Source organism: Falco rusticolus, chromosome W (genome assembly GCF_015220075.1).
Source record: "Falco rusticolus isolate bFalRus1 chromosome W, bFalRus1.pri, whole genome shotgun sequence".
In the NCBI taxonomy this organism is placed as follows: domain Eukaryota; kingdom Metazoa; phylum Chordata; class Aves; order Falconiformes; family Falconidae; genus Falco; species Falco rusticolus.
In genome coordinates this window covers 11,226,963-11,245,171 of record NC_051209.1, presented here as the reverse complement: position 1 = coordinate 11,245,171, position 18,209 = coordinate 11,226,963, and the positions used below count along the sequence as shown (strand labels likewise).

General features: G+C 43.6%; 1 protein-coding gene across 3 annotated transcripts in view; it reads right to left on the bottom strand.

Annotated features, from left to right (window-relative positions):
* LOC119140624 (uncharacterized protein C18orf25) overlaps positions 1 to 16,264 on the bottom strand; it is a 56,242-nt gene extending 39,978 nt beyond the window's left edge. Inside the window, exons 1-2 of one of the 3 annotated variants that reach the window (XM_037372111.1) lie at positions 16,086 to 16,262; positions 10,274 to 10,429 (exon numbers count right to left, since the gene is read on the bottom strand). The gene's annotated coding sequence lies outside the window, so the exon portion shown is untranslated. Of the gene's footprint in view, positions 1 to 10,273; positions 10,430 to 16,085 lie in introns of all 3 variants that reach the window. The other 2 variants (XM_037372112.1, XM_037372114.1) reach the window with 2 other exon arrangements.
* Between the last annotated feature and the right edge of the window lie 1,945 nt (positions 16,265 to 18,209).

Sequence of the window (18,209 nt, the reverse complement as noted above, 5' to 3'; positions counted from 1 at the left end):
AGTGTGAAATGGGGACAATGGACATCGATCGAGATTGTATATGTCTGCTCAAGTAATGTGGGTATGGTGACTGGTCATGGGTGTGGTGTCTGGTCACATAGGCACACAGCTTTGAGGAGACCTACCCTTCTTCCTCTAACAAAGGGGCTATTTATAAAAAGGATGAGAAAAGGATGAGAGACATTCCAGTGTTATCTAGAGGAAGGGAGTGCTAAGTCTTGCTGGAGAAGATCAGATGGTCACAAGGACATGAATCACCTACAAACCTGCAAGACCACCACATTGCAGGCAAAGGACTGATAAGCTAATTAACATACAAAGCGAGAGTAAGCAGGTTTAGGTAACGAATATGTATAGGCATTAATTGAATATTCATTTGTTTTATTGTACAAATGTGAGATGGTTCATCACTTCGGGCATGCAGGCTTGTGGAGGAGCGATCCCCGTGCATCTGCGCGCAATAAACATACCTACTTTATAACTTTCGAGTTATAGAGTTTAATTCCGTACGTCAGTTTGGCGAGCCAGCCAGGAGGATTTCTGCTCGGCCGAGGGACCAGCTGCGGAGCGGACGCTCCTAGGCGCGCCCCGGGAGATTTCCTCGGAGGAGCCTCCTCTTCTCAGCTGTTCACCCGGGAGCAGAAGAGAAACCCCTGGATCCACGGATAAAACGGTGTGTTTAGAAACGGGGCGGCTGGTGAGACGCACGTAGACGTCCGGCGCGCAGCGTAGTCCCCAGGAGGAAAGGTGCCTTGGGAGGGGGTTTGCTGACCAAGGGGTGGCCGCTAGCGATCTTGAGGGCAGATCGAGCAAACCCGAGGTTACTGCCAGATCCTAAAAGCCCGGAGGCCTCGTGACGGAAAGCGGGGGGGGGGGGCGCGAAGTAAGGCGGAATCTCACAGTAACAAGTTAAGAGGAACCTCATAGCAAAAGGTCGGAAAAAAAAAAAAAAAAAAAAAAAGGAAACCATGGGAGTAACAAAACCTTAAATACTTCATAAAGACCTGGAAAGCTAAAAACTTCCTTTAGGTTGTCTTACGAATTGGGGAATTCCTAGAATGTAACAACTGAAATAGCGCTCTGTGTCTTGTTTGTTCTATGTGTTGTCTTGTTACATGTTCAAACTTGGAGTTATGAAATGTATGTTGAAAAAAAATATTCTGGTAATTCTAGGCAAATAACTGAAAACTTAACACTCTGCTTAAGGCCAGAAAAAAATTAGAATCTGTTTTTTTGGCAATTGTTCATTGAAATGCATACTTTGTGTGATAACGCGAACTGTCAGCGTTACTAGAGCTGTATGTAAGCGCACGGTACCTTGTAACATACTGCCTGTGTGACTGAGGGCTGCCCGGAGAGTGTGAAGTGTGTGAGTGTCACTGCGAAGCGAGTGGGGAGTCCCGATCTGTGTGTCCGTGTTCCCCACGAGGGGCCGGCCAGAGAGGGACGGAGCGATTGAAAAATCAATTTATGAAGTGTTGGAATGCGTAATTAGAATTAGAGCGGGAGGCTGTGGGCAAAACATTAGAGCTAACATCATGTGGAAAAAGCACGAATTAACCTCTGCCCTTAGTGTCATAGGTGCTGTCTGTATACTCGAACAAAGGGTGGCAAGTGTCTAAAATATATTATCTCCTTTCAAAAGAAAAAAAAAAAAAAGAGACCAAGAAATAAGGCTAAATAACTAATACATTGTAGGCAAATATATCAGACTTATTAGGAAGATGGGGGGCAAACCGAGCCAAGAAATAAATACCAAAATACCCCTGGGATGTATTTTGAAGCATTGGAAAGAATTTGGCAGAATTCCCGGAGGAAATTTGAACAAAGACGACATTTTTAAAATAGTCAGAATTGGTGGCCTTTGTATACATTAGGTGATGGTGAAAGATGGCCACCTGAAGGAAGTCTTATATTACAACACAATTTTACAGCTTATGTTGTTTCTTCATAGAAAACAAAAGTGGGATGAAATAATGTGTGCATGTGTGCAGATATGTTTGTGTGGCAGAAAGAGTGCGGGATTAACATCACCTGATCTTTGATTATGGCTCTAGAAAAGGATAGGGAAAAAAAAACTGAGACCTAAACTAGAAGGATGATCTTGTTGAAATTTTTGTGTTAAAAAGCTCAGGTTGTGGTTCCTTCTGTGGAGCAACCAGAATGAAACACGTCGTAAGATAAAAATTTGTACTGATGTATGTAAAACCTGAGGCGGCAGGGGTGGGTGGGGGTGGAGAATCAAAGACCTTGTGAAAGTGTTAAAGTATTGGGGTGAGTTTGTACAAACCCCCGTACCCCCTCGAAGGTGCAACTGAGTCATGCTGGACACATGTCAGGGTGTTTGCTGTTTGCCTGCAAAGGCATGATATGTAAGAACACAGACTTAAAGCAACAAGGAGCAGATTTGCATTCAGGGTAAGAAAGAGTCAAAACAGAAGTGCTGTTGCAGAGGCAGGCTTGTGTAACCTGCAGAGCAGGAAGAGCATCTCCTGCCCCGAACCCTTCTGCTGGGGAGGAGGAGGGGGTTGCTGTTGCTGACAATTGAGCAGAAGGACCTGACAATGTCACCCCGATTGCTGCAGCATTTGCAGTACAACAGGACCGGTAACGGCCCCTTTAGGGCAGGCAATGGGTCTGAGGAGAATAAAGGTGAATCTTTGATGGGAAATTTAGATGTTTGAAAGTTGGTTATGAAAGACTTGTCAGGATGATCTAATAGGACTAGATAAAGGTTCGAGTTACTAGGTAAGCATGATACAGAAAAGTTGATAGAAGGAACAGGGAACGTGTACAGAAGGTAAGAGAAGAAGAGCTGGGTCGTGCTAAACTGGTAGAGGAGATGAGGCAGAGACAGGAGGAATGTCAGGCAGAAGTGAAAGAGTGAATCCCTCTCCTATGGGATCGGATCACTGCGCATATTGTAGGGGAAGTGGGCACTGGAAGCGAGATTGCCCTAAGCTAAAGAACCAGCAAGGGGTTCTGGTGAACTAGGGACTAGGAAAAATGAGGTGGAATTTTAGTGAATACAAAACCAACTTATTTGGTGTTAAACTTCAGTAAAAAAAAAAATAATTTGTTACAGTTGTGGGAGCTGCGGGCCACCAGGAAAACATCCTGAAACCTTTAAAGTACAAACTAAGAAAACAAATAAGAATGCCAAGATCACCAAAATCTTTGTTGGCATGAGATTTATTAGAACACCTAGATGTTTAAAGAAGGGGAAATGAAACCAAAAGTCAAAAATAATCAATTAATTGAAATACTGAGCTTATATTTAATTAAACAGAAAAGAGGAAAAGAGGACCTCCCTGAAGAAATCTTTAACCAGGTATATCTGGGAATAAATTCCAGGAAAGGCGAAAAATGCTTTACCTGTTACAGTAAAAATGATAAGGGGGAGGCCTGCCTAGTTCAGGTAAAACAATATCCCTTGGTCAGCAAGGCTGTGGGGATATTGGCAGAAAAAGTGAAATAAAATACACTCTGTAGTAGATCTACTAATGTAAATCTGTGTTTTGCCATGACAGTGACTTGTTATGGGATGTGCAGATGAAACTCTGCATTGACAACGAAGTACAAGGAATAAGGTTGGTCAGGTGCCTCCTACCATAGTCAAGGGCAAGACTGGGTTGGCCTCTGTGTTTGCCACCAAGAAGAATCTTGAGCTGTTGGCTGCAACCCAGTAGGCGTTGAGCAGTGGGAACAAATGCCATGCCAGACCTTGATGTGAGGAATGGCCCCTCTGTTATAAGAGGGTCATCCAGGAAGGAAGAACATAAGATGACACACTGGGGCACTGATTTGGAAATTGGAAACCGCCTGGCCAACCATGAGGCCAGACGAGTAGCAGAGGAGGTAGGAAAGGAGGAATTATCCTTAATGCCAGACGATAAAATCCAAACTGTAAGTACAGATCAGGAGCCAAACTATTCTAAAGAAGACCTAAAGCTAATTCAGGACATGAATGGTAAAATAAAATTAAATAAGTGGGCTTATTTGGCAGATGGCCGTATAGTGGTACCATCCAATTTAATATGGACCACAGCCCTAACAGAACATAATAAGACTCAATGGGGAGCTGATAAGTTATATAAAAGTCTAAATCAGAAATTGATAGGGCAAAACTTATATACTGTAATAAAACAGCGTAATAATCCCAATGTAGCAAATAGAATAAAACTAGGGAACATTAGTAGAGGAAATTATCCAGGACAACAGTGGCAAGTTGATTTTTCCAAAATCCCAAGAAAAGGGGGGGGGTGTGGTGTGTGTACCGATATTTATTAGTTATGACTGATACATTTTCAGGTTGGCCAGAAACTTTCCCTTGTCAAACAAATAAAGCAAGAGAGGTAACGAAGGGATTGTTAAATGAAATTATCCCCTGCTTTGGGGTTCCGGCAACAATCTCTTCTGATAGAGGTTCACACTTTTGTGCCAAAATAATACAAGCGAGTACAGTATTAGGAATAGACTGGCAATTACACACTCCTTATAGGCCTCAAGCAAGTGGGCAAGTGAAAAAAATGAACCATTTAATTAAACAACAGATAGCAAAAATAGGACAAGAGACAAGTCTAACTTGGCCCAATCTCTTCCCTTGGCATTATTAAGAATACAAACTAAACCGAGAACAAAGGAGAATTTGAGCCCTTTTGAAATATTATACAGGAGACCGCACCAGTTACAATTTGCTGGAGAAGATTTAAGGCAGTTAGGGGAGGGATATTTGTGTGAATGTGTGAAGGCCTGTGGATAACTGGCTATCTGAAAAAGGTCACATAGACATAGTCCAGCTGGCTGGACAAAAATACACATCGCTCTCAGCTTATCTGAAGTAAAGCAAAATACACTGTCTTTGGCTGTCCTTGTTACACAATAACAGGAAGATTTTGGTGGGAAAAGAATGTTGCAGGTGGGAACAGATAACTACAGAAGAGAAACAAGGGGCGGGCTTGGTGTTTAGGCAACTAACCAATAATGAGCTTAACTTTTGTAATATGTATGAGCTAATTATAAGAAGGCATAAAAGGTGACTGTAAGAGACAATAAACGAAGTCTGCTGATCACTCATATTGAGCGACTGTGTCTTCCCTCCGTCGCGACAAATGGCGCCCGAACAGGGACCCTAGAGAGGGCTGAACCTGCGAGCCACGGTTCGACGGAGATTCGGGTACCGGTCCTGAAAGCAGCGCAGGAGGCGGAAGGGCACAGTCCCCGCGCCCGGGAGCACCTACAGAGGGTCCCGCCGGCCACGCGTCGCCGAAGTCTCGCAAAGGCTGCAACAGCGCTGACGAAGGTATGGAGAGACAAGCGACGTACGATTCGCTCATATGCTTTTTAGAAAAGCGGAGCGTTCGGGACATAGATTGTAACAAGGCATTACCCGGGTTATTAGCGTATGGGATAGCATCCGGGACCCCCGCGGCAGCGGCGAGCGGCGGCGCGGCCCGGCAGGCCCCTTCCCGGCCGCGGTTTCTCTCCGAGGCTGCACCCCCCCCCCTCCACCCGCCCCCCCCGCTCCGATCGGCGCCATGGCGATGCAAGCGGCCAAGCGAGCTGACATCTGGCTGCCCCCAGAGGTCAATCGGACCCTTTATATTCGGAACCTGCCGTATAAAATCACAGCGGAGGAAATGTAGGATATTTTTGGGAAATACGGACCTATTCGACAAATCAGAGTTGGAAACACTCCTGAAACAAGAGGAACAGCTTAAGCTTCTGAAGGAAAAATACGGAATTGAGTGCAAACCCACCAAAAAAAAGTGCTTCAGATGTCCCCTACAAGAAATGGGTTTCTGCCTTGAACTAGCAAACATCTCTGTGCTTAAAGAGAAGCCTTTTTGCCTTGATGGAGATAATTTATTCTGTATTCTGTATTTATGCTGTATTCTGAATGTGGAAATTGGTTGGGACTAGGAGGCTGGCTTAAAGGCATTTTGCAAACGGGATTATTATTTTTGATCGTTATTGTAATAATAGTTTCTTGATCAAAACCAGCCAACACTATTTGTAAGCATTAGGCATATGTGGAAGAGAATGCCTTTATTTGAATCAGCAGTTAAGGTGTAGTTTAATCTGAGGCTGTGGTTTTATCTGCTTCTGGTGAATTTTTGAAGTGATGAAATCAGAGATACAAGGTATACTAAGAGTTATGAGGTAATAAGGTAATAATCTAAGTAAGGGTGCTGTCTTTTATATCTACAAGTGCAACATGCTTTTATGTAGCAGAGAGAAACTTTAACAATAATGTTGCTTGAGCGAGATGTGCATGTGACAACTTGGGAAAGGGATATCACAACTGGAGTGCAACAGTGTTTCTATGTCTGGCAGAGTGAAATCTTTCAAGACCTGAGTTTAGACAGTCTAAAATAAATTGTTAGTATTCAGAAAACCCATCTTAGGCCTCTTTTGCTTACATAGTGTTATGGAAGTCAACTGCTATTGTAGAGAATTAATGATTTTTTAATACATATTAACGAATACTACTATTTTAACTTGAGGCAGTTGAGTGAGAAATACTCACGTGTAGCATTTGAGGGAATGTCAGCATAAATCGCACTTACAGTAAGACTGCATTTTTAATTACTGTACTCGTTAAGATTCGATGATGCCATAAAGCTAAGGCCTTTTATCACAGATTGGTTCTGAACTAAAAGGTGTGTGCACATGTAGATATGCACATTTGTGTTATTTTCCTTAATTGGCTACAAAATAATATAATTAGGTTGGGGACTAGATCTTGGGAATTTGTCTATTATACTTCTGTTTGTTAAGGAACGTGCATAACACACAGCACCCATGTAGGCTTGGCTTGTGGCATAGTTGTCAAATTTAGCATAGACATTCAGACAGATAAGCAACGTACTCTTCTTGTGTGTATCACCTACAAGCCATCATGGCTTAGTGTGTAAATCTGTATGTAACTATTGAAAAATCCCCTTATGAATGTATATAGCTTAGAACTAATTTTTTCCCTTTGTTAATTCTTTGATATCAATGAGGTATTCTTCAGAAAATGTATGGACTGGTTGGTTGCATAAGGGCAGTTGTTATTTGGACAGAAAATTGTTAATGGTCAGGGATTTTCCACTAAAATATTTGCAAATATTCCTAGTCAAACATCAGTTTGGTTTCTTTTTCGGGTTTGAGCTTGCATTAGTCCATGTTCAGAACTTTAAAATTACCTTTGAATTTTTTAAACTTTTTATATCACTGGAACAGAAAGAGCATCTAAATTAAAGCTTCAAGCTAACTTTATTTTTCAAGTATTTCAGGAATTATACTTCTGAACTGAGATTTTATAAGTTGGCTGTGTATTTTCCTGTGTTAACACGCTGTTATTGAAAATGGTCAACCAGGCCTATGTCGCCCAAAATAAAAACAGGGGAATTGTGGATAACTGGCTAGCTGAAAAAGGTCACATAGACATAGTCCAGCTGGCTGGACAAAAATACACATCGCTCTCAGCTTATCTGAAGTAAAGCAAAATACACTGTCTTTGGCTGTCCTTGTTACACAATAACAGGAAGATTTTGGTGGGAAAAGAATGTTGCAGGTGGGAACAGATAACTACAGAAGAGAAACAAGGGGCGGGCTTGGTGTTTAGGCAACTAACCAATAATGAGCTTAACTTTTGTAATATGTATGAGCTAATTATAAGAAGGCATAAAAGGTGACTGTAAGAGACAATAAATGAAGTCTGCTGATCACTCATATTGAGCGACTGTGTCTTCCCTCCGTCGCGACAAAGGCCCTCCAGGGACAATTAAAAATTATAAATAAGCAAGTATTGGGAACAAGGGCCAGAGGATTAGATCAACCAATCCACTCCTTTAAATCTGGTGACTATGCATATATAAAGACTTTTTCAGGGAAACCTTTAAAAGAGAAGTGGGAAGGACCCTATCAGGTGCTGCTGACAACCTTCACTGCTGTTAAGAGAACAACCAGCCTAGATTCACTACTCTAGGATAAAGAAGGCTCCTGAGAAATCATGGGCCATCACCCTGGCAGGACCCATGGGACTACAGTTCTTTAGACCCTAATTATAATAGGGTGATCCTCTACAAGAGAAGTTGAATGGACCCTATTGAGTATTGTTGGTCATCTTTACTCCAATTAAGATAAAGGAGGAACCTGATATTGACGGGTAAAGAAATCTCTGGAGACACAATGGACTGTCAAAAGGATCAAGGGATATTTGTGTAAAGTTACTCTGATCTTGATTGTAACAGTTGTAAGGATTTTAGGAACTGAAGCATGGGTAGACAATACCAGTCTTCAAACATTGCAAATAATTGTTAATGCTATGAAAGCTAAGGAATGCTGGATATGTACCTCTCTTCCTAAAGGAGGCTTGGTAACACCCCTGTATGGTGTGGCCTCTCAAAACTGGAAATATCTTGATGACAAATGGCCTACCTGGCCAGACTTTTGGAACAAGTCAGACAATGGTGGAGGATATTGCCTATTTGATAATAAAACATATGAGTTGGGTTCCAGATTTGATTTACAAATATTAAGCCTAACCACCACAATATTTACGAAAAGTGATAATAACTGTCGTTGGAAAGCTCGAAGCAAGACAGGGGGAGCATGTCCTGGCAACCCAGGGCAAAACACTTGTTCCCAATCTGATGGATGGAATGATTACTGGATGTATATGTAGACCAAAGTAATCAAATTGAAAGAGATTTCCAGAAGATATGGAACAGGTTTCAGATTTTACATGAAATTACTAAAGATGATTTATCATGGAATTTTAAGGCTATATGGGACAAATTAACTTTGTGGTTACCTAACCTGTAACTGTTAAACCATGCTTTTGTTATAGTATTCCTAAAACTATTACAATGAGTATTAATATGTGCATTACTTCAATGTTTTGTTTGGTGCTGTCAAAGAATGATCATAGGGCATAGTGATTTTTTATAGTTGTAAAAAATTACAATAGTTGTTAGAAAAGGGGGGAATGAATAAGGGGCCATATATGATTTAAAGAACAGTGTGCTCATGTTTATCTGAGGAGACCCTTATTATTAACTTGAAGATATACTAAATCCTTGAATGGGAGTGTGCTAGTTGTCCAGGTGCGAGATATGTTAATAAGTTCCCGGAAAGTTAATGAATAGACACGAGTGACTTGTATAAAGAGGGGGCTGAAAGGTTCCCTTGGTGTGCATGACTTTGGTGGAGCGATCCCCCGTGCACCCAGTGCTGCCAAATAAAGATAACCTCTGAATAAAGATAACCTCCGCTCACTCAAATATTGGTGACTGATTCTTTAAATCATTAGCATACAAATAAAGGCACACAGGGTTGGCTGCACTTAGCCTTCTAAAATTCTCATTTCTTTCTCACAGTGAAACCATTTTTCTCAAGCATGCAGTGATTTAAAGACTACAATGCTCTCTACTCTAAAAATTAGAGGGGGCATATTTTTATTACTATCTGTTCCTAAAAATTAAAGGAACTTGCTCTAAGATTTTTCATTATTCTTTCAACAAAACTAGTGACAGAAATCAATGCTAGGATAGCCATGCTTCATTTCTTTTTCTCTCTGCCATATATTAGCTTTCAGAAGATCACCCTACTGAGGGCAGTCACACAGATGTACCATCTTTTTCTAAGATTTTGAGTTTAAAAAAATTTCTCACTTTACCTATCTATTTCTGTTAGTCAAAGGAATTTTATTTTGTGCTTCCTCTGCTGGTTCATGCCATTCTATATAAACAGACAGCCTCTTCTCAAGCAGCATTGGTCTGTTGTTCTACCATGGTCAATAAAGTAATGCTCACATCACTTTAAATTGCTAGAGCATAACCATAACAAATTAATCATGATTTTCAGAGCACTGATTTTCTTCCTATTAAGGCCATTTATCTGAAATATCCTGAAAGTAATCAATCATTGTGTTACTCGCTAATAGCTAGAACTGGCAGATCAGGACAACTGCAACATAGCTTTGAAGTAGTAAAGTTATCTCAGCACTGCAGTATTAATTTGAGAAGGGCTTGTGCCGTCACCTGCAAAAATCAGAGCCAGTCCAGCATGGACAGGCACAAACATACCTTGCTATTGTCATGTTTTGGAAATCTTGAAGCAGCAGTGTGTGCCATGGGACAGGGGTCACAGTTCCAGGAGCCCTGAAGTCCACCCCGCAACCCACTGCCATTGTAAAGAGGCAGAAGTGCCTACTGGCTTGGCCAGATAGCACCCATCAAGTCCTTTTGTAATTAACTTCCCAGAGGAAAGCTGTGCACCTTACCATCAGGCTACTAAGCTGAATGAGATGAGAGTCAGGGTCCAGAATAACAGCAAGGCGAGCATCTTACACAACAGACAGCAGCAACAGGCCTGAAGCAAGGGAGAGCATTGGACGACTCATCCGATCTTGCAAAACACCACTCCAAAATTGCACAACCTTTGAAATCAGGAGGAGAGATACTCTCAGCAGATATAAGAGCTGTTTTGTCAAGTTCTGTGTAACATTCCTTTCCAGTAACAGTGCTGCCTACCTAACCGATGCCACAACCGCCTGGGCTGTTCTTGAGGGTACTTCGGTAGCCCACGCAGCAACTCACCAGCATCTCCCCATCTCTTACAGCTATCGAAGAGCTCAAGTCACTGAGTGGAGTACCTCCTGGTACACTGAGCGTACCACCACAAGTGGTACAGGTTTATGACAGCCATTTAACAAAGATGAGTCAAGAGATATTAAGTGTCTCTACAGTCTGTAAGTATTTTATGATCAGATCTTTTTACACATCTTTCCTACAGGAAATAGAGCAAAGATGCAGTACTGCTGTCAAGGCATTTGAAGAGTTGGTTTTAGGTCAGTATCTTCCCAGCATAGGTCAGTAACATGCCCATTTTATGGTCTGGCCAAGTGAAGAAAAGAGATCAGGCTATATCCCCAAATTCTACAGAAAGGCTGGAAAGAAGCTGTAAGCCAACCAAACCCTGATCAAGTCATTTTCTCATACACAACCCACTAAAATTATTCATTTGTTTCTTTAATTATTAAGCTAGTAGTATAAAATCTAAATATTGCAACATGAATTTGCAGTAGGTATATTCCTGAAAAACTGTATCAATACACTAAAGGCAAAGCCACATCACATTCACATTATGGAAATTTTACTAGCAGTAGGATACTAGCTGCTCTTGTGCTGTTCTTGACACCAAACCCTTGATGGTTTTTAGACCAGTAATAAGAGGTACCAATTGATTTCTGCATCCACCAGATTGCTAACAATCAATACCATAGTCTTCACATGTCCAAAGTGCTCTTAAAGAAGAAAGCACTCGTGACACTGGTCTGTCATAACCTAATTAGGACTCAGTAAGCAGCAGGTACAGCTTCACTGGAAACAGCCCACTACCCTCTCATCAAGAAAGCTCACCCATGCCACTGAACCATACTCAAGAGCACAGTTAACTCAAGGCAGCTAACCTCTGAGTCTGTATCTTTACAAATCCTTAGTTGAGCTTTCCCAAGAAACTAATGCAACAAAAGTTAAATCCTTGTAGGATGCCACCAGCCATAGACAAACATCTGTGGGCACTGGCAGAATTAGAGGGACTGTGACATGGTCTGTTATGGAAGGAGAATGAAGGGTGGTAAGGAAAAAGAACAGTGCAGGAGAGGGTTAATTTAGAATAAACTTTTGACAAAGAACAGAAGAAAAAAACAGTATGAAGTAAGCACAGGTTGGTTCTGCAAATGAGTAAAAGCTACTTTGGGTATTTCAAAAACCAGAACTGACTGGGTCAAAAGCCAGTTATATCTGCGCTATGAATAATGCCTCTAACATGGGCTTTACTATCGGATACTTCCTACAGTATTTACTCCCAGTTGGCAGAGGTGAAGAAATTTGACCTCTACTTTCAGAGGATAACAGACAGACCAGGAAACACATTTCTTTCTCACAATGTACAGGAGACTTTGCATATATTTGACTACAGAAATTAAGTAACAGCATGTAAGAAGATACCAAGTTACCAGCTATAAAAGGAACAAAAGAAAATTAAAAGGTAGTATTCATCAGTACCATGCAAGTAAGTCCTGACAGGAATTAAACAAAAAAACACACCAAAAAAACCACCTTTTAAATAAAAGCACCATTTAATCCAAAATGATTTGTTGCATTACTGTTCTTGATTTAAGAAAAAGAAGCTCAACTGACAGAGCTTTTTGAAGAATAAAGCTAATGGTTAGCAACAGGAGACAAACAATATATACAACTTCCCAGCAAAAGAGGAGATAGAAGAAAAAAAGAGCATCAAGTCTGGAGCATTAATTCAATCCCATTCTGTTAATTCAACACAGTCTTATTACTGCTGTACCTTGCCGAGTTCCATACAGTGAAATGCACTACAGGTGTTAAAAAGCAGAAAAAACATATTGATCTTGTAAAACAAAAAAGGGAGATCAAGTGGCTGTTATCAAACTAACTTTAAATTGGGGTGAGTTCTATAACTTCAGAAGCCCTCAATAATTGGCTAACTCTGGCAAGATACTCACTAAATTTCCCTAGCTTAGTTTTACATTATTCAACAATTTCTGGATTTTCTTTATTACAGTGAGTGGATCCAAAGCCTGTGAATTGCTTTTAAAGTGACTTATTAATATGAGTAACTGGAACCATGGAAAATAAAACTTCACCTTAAAGGCTCTTTAAAAAACAATACTCAATGAAATGTTTATTTTTATAACTCCTCACAGATTCAGTGTAGTGCAGATCAAAAGGTAAATATAAGCTCTGGAGGAACCATAGCTACTGACAACTGAAATGGTATTTATTGGTAATGCAGCTCATGGGCACTGCTACCCGCAAGCCCATTTTTCCCCACAATGACAATTTCATTTCCAAAAGACATCTTATTAAACACAATGAGGCCTGAGGCTACCAGCATTTCATCCAACTTCATTAGCAGCCAGCCTCTAAACCTCCCCCCTATCTTACATGGTATTTCCAACCACAAGCACAGGGAACTAGCAGACAGCTTCCTGACCTACTCTTTACCAACCTTTTCCCTAAAATTTTTCTTTTGCCAGATTATTTAGAACTGTTTCTCTAGCAAGAATTGGGAGGAAAAAAAAAAAGCGCAGGAGTCAGGAGATTACCAGCTAACAAGAAAGCCACGGTACAAGAGAACAGTACTGTCTTAACCATACCTGGCTAGCATGTTGTTTCTTTTACTTCAGAAAGTTTGACAATGCTATTGGAGCATACAGCACTAACCTCAAACTGGTATCAGGCAAATGTAATATTCTTAATGGAAAACAAATTGCTGAAATAACTGCACCATCCCATAGACAACTGGTATTATGAAGTCTGGATCTTAGCTACTCCCAGCTCTGCTACTCTGAGTCACTTAGTCTCTACCTGTTTTGGAAGAATGGAAGTGAAATCTGCCTTCTCTAAACTAAGTCTTGAAAGGCTGATGACCAAGCACAACAAAGCAAGACACTACAGCAGAAACTTAGCAAGACAAGCAGTTATCCAGTCATGGCCTGGCTCTTCCTGCTCATTTCCAGGAAATTCTGAAGCATCAGAGCAGAAAAGCTCTGTGCAGGATGCTGCAGAAGTCTCACTATAAAGGCAAATCCATGTACACTGAAACAAAAATGTTAGCTTGACAGAGTCTTAAATACTTACATTTACCTGTTCTGCTTATGATTAAAAAGCTGTCAGACTGAGTCCTAACAGCTTTAAAACTGTCTTCTTGGAGACCAGTATCGCAAGGTGTGATACAGCTGAAGCCTGTACACTATTCTGCTATTACAATCAATTTCTGAGCATTCAAGAGACAGACTACATGGTCTAATTGATATAAAACCCTAAATGCCTTCTTAAATAAAAAGGGATATTAGGTTGGATCATTCTGAATCTAAAGCTGACTCATCACGTGACCACAGGGATGTTACTTGACCTCCCTGCACATTCAGTAATGCATCTGCAACAGTGTAATGGCAACACCTCAGTGAGTGAGCCACATCATTTTCAGTCCTGAATGAGTAATCAATGTGTGCCTGAACTCCAGAAAGTCAGTCATATCTGTGGAGAAATTGCTATACTGTACAGGCTCTATTCATGCTGACCAGACAGGTGAAGAGGAAACATTAACAAGTTGGAATGAGCAACCACAAATTTAAATACATAACCACCCCCTTTGGAGCTTCTTTTGCCAGCACCAGACTGCTCTACATCACTAGATGTGAGAAATACTCAGAAAATGATGCTTATAAATGATTGCTGTTGAACAGCCGAGTCCTCTGTACTTCATCTCACTGCTTTTGTATCATACATGTATAACGGGGGAGTGGGGAGTGTTTGAGTTTAGCAAACACGAGACAAGCAACCTGCTGTCCTCCTTAGAGCTTGTTACAAACCTATTTGCTCTCCAAAGGCGATATTTCCCTCCTCCAGGGCAACAGGGGAAGCTGCACTGTTGTAACTGCCCAACTTTCAGCTCTTATATCACAGAAACAGCAATTACAGGTGTTAACTAGGGCAGGAGAACCACAAGATGAAGACCTCAAAAGGGCACACTATATCCAGTTTTCCACCTCAAGGTCTTGAGCAACATAAGAGACTTTAAGAGAAACATTTTAAATTTGTTTGCTGTTTTAAGGGGAGAGCTATTACCGTTTGTTCTTAAAGTTTTAGCTTGAAAACTGGAAATAGGCCAGCACTTGCCTATAAGTAAAACTATTATTTGGTCTTATACTTGGCAAGTACCAGACAAGATTTAAAACCAAATAAAAATTGGGGGGGGGATTAAGAGAAATTTTACATTTTTAAAGAGATGCTAAAGGGTTCCAAGATTTACTGCTCATTCATTTTTTATAAGCTAAACTTACTTGCCCAAGAAAAAAAAAAAAGAAACAGGATTGACTTATACCATACCATCTCTACACATCAGATATTTTTTTTTTCAGCTTTTGAAGTGCTGTTGGGTACTTTGTGCTGGTTTAAAGTGCATAACTAGTTACAACCAATACCTTGTTCTACTAAGTGCTGTTATAGTTTCACAAAGGTACCTACAAACTTTAAGACAAGTTGCCTTGTTCCACTATTAACAAACTAAGACATAAATACAATCAGATGCTGCTTAACAAGGGTGGAAGCTCTCCCTACCAGCCACACAACCTAAACCTACAAAAATCCACAACGCAAGCCTTTCAAAACGTGGCCTCTTAGTAGTTGTCCAATAACCTCAGTGCAAAGAAAGTTACAATACAGGAATTGGGGAAATAGTTAAAACATTACAAGTCTGCTCAGGCTGCCTTTTTTCTTTTTAAAAAGAACAAGTAGCGCAGTTCAATTTTATATTCTCCTCGGATGGCTGTGCTGCTCAAAGCCACATCTGCAAGCCTTTAGGAGCTCAAGGGGAACTCAGGCTAGATAAGCAGCGAACAACTTGAACTTTTTTTCGACATCAAATACGTATTAGCACATCATCCAAGGTAAACGGGCAAAAAAACCTCGAGAAGCATAAACCCGGAGGAGTTACACGCCTCGTTTTTCAAAGGGGTTTTCTCCCAACAGCAAATACGATCCCACAGCACGTTGCAGGAGTGTTAGAAAACACCAAAAGGGTCCGAGGTTGCCCCCAGGAGCTGTAACAAGGCATTCCTCCGCCGATCCCGGGCGGGGGGGGGGGGGGGGGGGTGGTACGGGGACGGACGGGACGGGGGACACACAACGGCGGCTCCCGCCTGCCGAGCACCTTGTCTGGCCGTGGTAGAGGTCACTGCCGCCACGCCGAGCCGGGCAGCGCTCAGCCACCCACCAGCCACCCGACGCTCCCCTCAGCCACCGGGGGCGGGCGGGCAGGCAGGCCTGCCCACACACACACACCGGCCCTGGTGAGACCAGACCCCCACCGGGCCGGGCTCGCCCGCACCGGGGCAGCACCGGGCCGCCCGCTCCCAGCACGACCAGTAGAAGGGCGGTGAGGCCGGTACCCCTCCCTCCCGCGAACAGCGGCGGCTAACGGCAACACTCCCGCCGCCCCCGCGGCTGCCCGGGCCGGCCCTACCGCAGCGGGCCAGCCTCGGCCCCACTCACCTGGGCAACGCAGGGCCCCTCCTGGCCTCCCTCCCCCCCAAGGAGCAGGAGCTGGAGCACAGGCAACCGGAAGGAGCTTTGTCTCAGCCTCGCCACCGCCCCCCCGCCGCTGCTCCGCGCCCCCGCCGCCAGAGAGAATGTCACCGAAGGCCACGGGACTCCGCTGCGCGGCGTCACTTCCTCCCTCCGCCGCCGCCGGAGCAGCCGAGCGCCGCGCAGAGCGGTTACCGCCCGCCAGCGCCCCCGCGCGGCGCAGAACCGCGCCCGCCAGGCCCCGACCCGACCCGCTGCTCTCCCCCCGCCTGAGGGAGCGGCGAGCTCGGGCTCGCACCCGCCCACTGACTGTCGCACCTCCCCGCGGTGTGCCTTCCCTGACACACACAGGCAGAGCCCCCCCGGCCCCAGTGGGCGTCGCCTGAGGGGCCGCGGCCTGAGGCTGGGCCCCCGCCGAGGTGCCTGGGCCGAGGTGTGAGGGGCTGCGCCCGCGTGAGAGGCAGGCAGCCGTGGCGAGGGTTGGTCGCACTGCGGTCGCCCACCGCAGGGGAAAGCGGGGGCAGCCGATGGCCGGTGGGTTAGCCAGGAGGGGGGCCTGCTGCGGGCTGCCAGCACACCGCTGGTGCGCTTCCCTGGCGACGAAGCCCAAGTGTGCAAAGCACGGTGGCTGGAGCTGACTCACCAGAGGAAAAGAGCAGAGGAGGAAGAAGGAAAGGAGGAGAACGAAACGTCTTCCCCCAGCGCAGGGGCTGGGCAATGAGGAGGGCCGAGCCAGGGGGGATGCAGGTGAAGGCGGCGGGAGCCCAGCAAACACCTCTCACCAGCCCTGTCAGCCAGCACTTGTTCTCCCTCCAACCGGATCCTGGTGATCCTGCCCCTGCGCTCCCTGAGATCAGAGACCTGGGGGCTGGGTGGGGGAAGCATGGTGTGCAATTAGGGAAACATTGTAATGAGTACATTAAACATCGTTCTGATGTTTCTTAATCAGAGTCTTCAGCTTTGCAGCCCTGGGGTATATATGCTGCACAACTGCACAATACATTGTAGGCGGTGCTCTGCAGTTTGAAAACATGTGGCAGCAATCATTTCAGCATAGTCCCTGAATCCCAATGGGGGCCTACAAACGCCTGGGAAATTCGTGTCAAACATGCAGCGTGCAGCAGAGGCACTCCTGGAGGATCCCACTCCTCCACAGCCACTGCTTACGGCACAGAATCAGTTTTAGGGTTGATGGTATAGAATTGTGTGTATGCATCTACCCGCACCACCACCCAAATCAAGTACATGGACTTGAGAAACAAAGACATCACATACCACCTCAGAAGAATGTACCACATTGAGGAGAAATAAGGATAAGAGAGAGATTCAGGTAGAAGCAGAGATACGTATTCAGGAATTCACAATTCCCTTTTAGAACTACTTTGCAAGATGCTTCTCACCAAACAGGTAAAAAACTTCCTTTGCAAGAGCACCAGCCTCATCGGTGCATTCAATATCGACGGTGTCAGCATAAGAAGGAACAAGTAGGGTGTTAACAAAATCCACACTCAGGAAAGGATAAAACCTCCTCTGCATGGGGCTGCTGTGGGCTCTAATCTGTAGGATGCTCTGATTTCCTACGCAGCTCTAGCCATGCCCTGCCACCAACTAAAATCAACCTCCACAACCTGGCTGGCTACTTCTGGGAAAAAAATCTGGAATCTGTATTTACAGGGAAGGATCTGCTTTGGAGGCATGACTCCTGAAAGACACCCGGAGGACGGCACACTGTTGCACAGGCGTTAGGACACAGCAGTGAGGCACAGGCAATGTAGTTTTGGACAGCGTACAGAAAAGCATGACACAGGCGAGGGCAGTGAGCATCTGCCTCGCATTTGCAAGAAGAGTGATAAATGGAAAGGAGCTCAAAGAGCCACAACTGAAGGAATCGGCAGGCTGGAGGCATTACAAAAAAAAAAAAAAAAAAAAGAATTACGGACTATCATAGGTACCATGGAATTAGTAAACTAAGCAGGGAGACATTAGGGATCTGTAAATATTTGAATGAAGTAAGTGGCATGAAGGGAGAAGACTGGTGATACTTTAATGATTTTAATGAGGTGAAATGAAGGAAGGGCATGTTTAAGCTGA